The sequence below is a fragment of the Bactrocera latifrons genome, unplaced genomic scaffold (assembly GCF_001853355.1).
Source record: "Bactrocera latifrons isolate USDA-ARS-PBARC rearing strain unplaced genomic scaffold, ASM185335v1 scaffold_795, whole genome shotgun sequence".
In the NCBI taxonomy this organism is placed as follows: domain Eukaryota; kingdom Metazoa; phylum Arthropoda; class Insecta; order Diptera; family Tephritidae; genus Bactrocera; species Bactrocera latifrons.
Window position 1 is genome coordinate 21,040 of NW_017537484.1, and position 3,364 is coordinate 24,403.

Here is a 3,364-nt window from a genome sequence, read left to right on the forward strand (position 1 = left end):
GTGCTTTGTACTAGTCGGTGACAGCTTTTGAATATACTGGTACTGCGCACGCTGTTCCTCGCTCCTGAGGGCTCTCGTCAGTGCATGTGTGGCCGCTTTCAACACTTGTTTTTAGGCTGGTGATCTATGGACCTGCCACTCCCTTCGTAGGCGTCGTTTTTGTAATACTAGTATTTCAATTTCTCTATTAGTTAAACTATTCTTTTTGTTTTCCATATAACCTTTTTGAGGAGTTGAAATTTTGGCGGCTGTTATAATGGTTGATTCGAATGCTACGATGGTGTTTYCAATATCTACCGGTGTATCTAAATTTGGTTCAAGTTCTATGTGTGTGCTGATGTATTTTTTGTACTTTAACCAGTTTGTAGCTTTTGCCGTGAGCATACAGGGTAACTCTTTATAATGTGACTGATGCCGCAAAGTGAAGAGAACTTGTGAGTGGTCTGCTGAGAGATCTGCACTTGTTTTTGCAGTAATAAGACTGTGAGGAATTTTCCTAGTGACTGCGAAGTCAATTAAATCTGGTAGCTTTTTCGGGTCTGCCGGCCAATATGTAGGCTTTCCAGGAGACACGTAGTCCAGTTTGTTTCGTTTACATATAAGGGCGTTATATAAGTGCTTGCCTTTAGGATTACATAACCGGGAACCCCAGTGAAGGTGTTTCGCATTATAATCACCTGCAGCAAGAAAGCACTCTCCCAGCGAGGTGAAGAAATCTATAAATTGCTTTTCTGTATCGTGAAACATGGGGGACAATAAACGGCGGACAAAGTAATGTCACCTTGCTTTGTCTGCACGCATATTGATGTTGCTTGCAGATAATTGTCAGCAGTTCCAGTTAAACAATGGTGTTTAATGCGACTCCTGATTAAKATACCAGTTCCACCATGCGCCTTTCCATCTGGGTGATTTGTACAATAGAGGATATATCCCGGTAYATTAAAATTGTATTTATTGGTTAGGTGAGTTTCTGCAAGGAGCATTATATCAATTTCCTTGTCGTTGAGAAATTTTGACAGCTCTAGTTTATGGCGAGCTATACCATTTGCATTCCATAAGACAATTTTAAGTGAGCTCATTATTTTGAACTTTGGTTAGCAAGCAGTTGCAGCAGTGTGTTTTGATTTCGCATAAGTTCTTGCATTGTGTTCTGCATGAATGTTATGAAGGTCATCATGCTATGTTGCATTGACGCTATCATTGCTTCGATATTCGATTGACTACCGGATTGAACKTGGGGCTGCTGTCCTATCGGCTCCATAAGGCTCGCTGTTACTGAGGTTGTGGGTTTTCCTAGGCCTGATTTTAGGACGTTTGCAAACGATACGCCCTTGACGGTTTTAGATGGAGCTATCAGCGGATTCATATTGGATGATACAACGTTCGGTACATTATYATTGCGTTCGGAGACTACACGTTGGTTGATCCGATTTTTCAGCTCCTTGTAGACCGGACATCCTCTGTAGCTTGCTGTGTGGTTTCCACCGCAGTTTCCACACTTTTTGTCATTTGGGTCTTTTTTGTTTGACGCGCAAGATTCAGAATCATGCAACTCTCCACAAGCTACACACACTGCGCGAAGTATGCAGTAAGACCTGGTGTGACCATACTTTTGGCAATTGGTGCATTGTACAGGGCCGTTTCTTTTATGCGGTTCCTCCACAGTGATCCTACGATGTAGCAAATATTGAAGTTTGTAAATGGGGTGCACATAATTTTTCCCAAGTTGTTTGTTTTCTGGTTATAGCTCAACTTTGAACATAGGATGTGGAATTTTGTTTTTATTAAAAATATTTGCAACATTTTTAGGGTTAAAGCCGTGATCTTTAAGTGCTTCGTGGATTTCCATGGGTTCAACACTTGGCTCGATACCTTTAATAACAACTTGCAGGCCTCTCCCACTTTTAAGTTGGTAAGTGCAAAATTTAATCTTTTTCTCATTTATGTAGGTATTTGGACAAAGTACGATAGTTCTGTTCGGAGTATATTTGCACTTTGGTTTCTCGAATGTTTCCCTTCGACAGCGGAACTATATGAAAGTTATTATTGCCGATAAGTTGAGTAAATATTTTCACGAGAGCACCAGAGTTTTCTCTCTTACGTATATAGGCGGTGGTTTGGGGTTAGTGACTTTTGTAAGACTTTCAGGATTTTTTTTACTCTCACCGTCAGCGTTGTCACTTGAAAGCGCAAATCGATTTGTGCTTAATGGCTCAATTGCATTTCCYCGGTTGATTTTTTGCTTAGCGTTTGCTGGGTTTTGTGGACTAAGCTTACGCTTGATCGTAATGTACCGATCCATTCCGGTCTGTGTAGCTACTTTTTGAGGTGTTTGGGTTATTTTATCCTGCGCTTTGCTTTTGTTGACTTAGTTAGAGCATGCACCGACCTCAACTTGTACAACATCAGCCATACCGAGCTCTGCCGTTGGAATCGTTGACATTGAACAAGATCGGACTTTTAAATTTGGAGGGGCTTGAAGGGTGGACGATGAGTTCGACTTTATGCTTTCACTATCATTCTGAGACCTGATCGAAAAGTATGCATTGCTGCGCTGGACGGAGAGCCGGCGTGCATCTTGTTCGCGTTGTCTCTGGGCACGGCTATCGCTTTGGCTCATAATTTTATCAATTAGGTTTGTTTTTTTTTAAGAAACACTTCCGTGCAGTGTTTCTTTATGTTTAGCGTTCACAGATTACATTAAGTTATATGAACTGCCTTATCAACTGCTTTACCGACTGTAAGTGTTGATAATGAAATGATCCTGACCACTTACAACCCTGCGTAGACAGATGATTTGCCGTGTGAAAGAAACAGCTGGTTACCACTTCAGATATGCGGAGGAGAATTTTTTTTCCGCGAAAATTAATTGAGTGTTTTTTTTTTTTTATTAGATTTGGTTTGTTTTATAGTTCTAAGTTTTTTATAATTAAATATTTATGGATTTTAAACACCAATGCAGATAAATTGTTGTACGCGAGGTGTCAACGATGCTGAGGATCTTCAGGGAATCTGCGAGCCTCCACAGCCTGGAATTCACGTAAGTTAACACAAATTGAGGAGCACACTCGAAACACAAGCTTTAATTGTCAGTAGTCAGCAGCCAAATAAGAAAAATAAATATTATATCAATTACAGGAAAAAATAACACGTTAGATTTTCGCATAGAATTCCTTTAAGATGTCTTCAAATTTTATACAAAGAATCTTTTGAACTCTTAAAATTCGGATTATTTAATAAGCACATACCTTCAATAAAGTCCATTTTCTGAATAGCAGAACTTATTTTAAATTCAATTATGTTGCTTTTTAAACTTTGTTTAGGCATTTTATAAGTAGAAATTTCATTGAACTTAAAATGTAAA

General features: G+C 39.4%; 1 protein-coding gene across 1 annotated transcript in view; it reads left to right on the forward strand.

The window, feature by feature from the left end:
- LOC108976666 (FERM domain-containing protein 8-like) overlaps positions 1–3,364 on the forward strand; it is a gene marked incomplete at its 3' end in the record, with an annotated part of 53,013 nt that overhangs the window by 15,995 nt on the left and 33,654 nt on the right. The gene's annotated exons all lie outside the window — the stretch shown is intronic.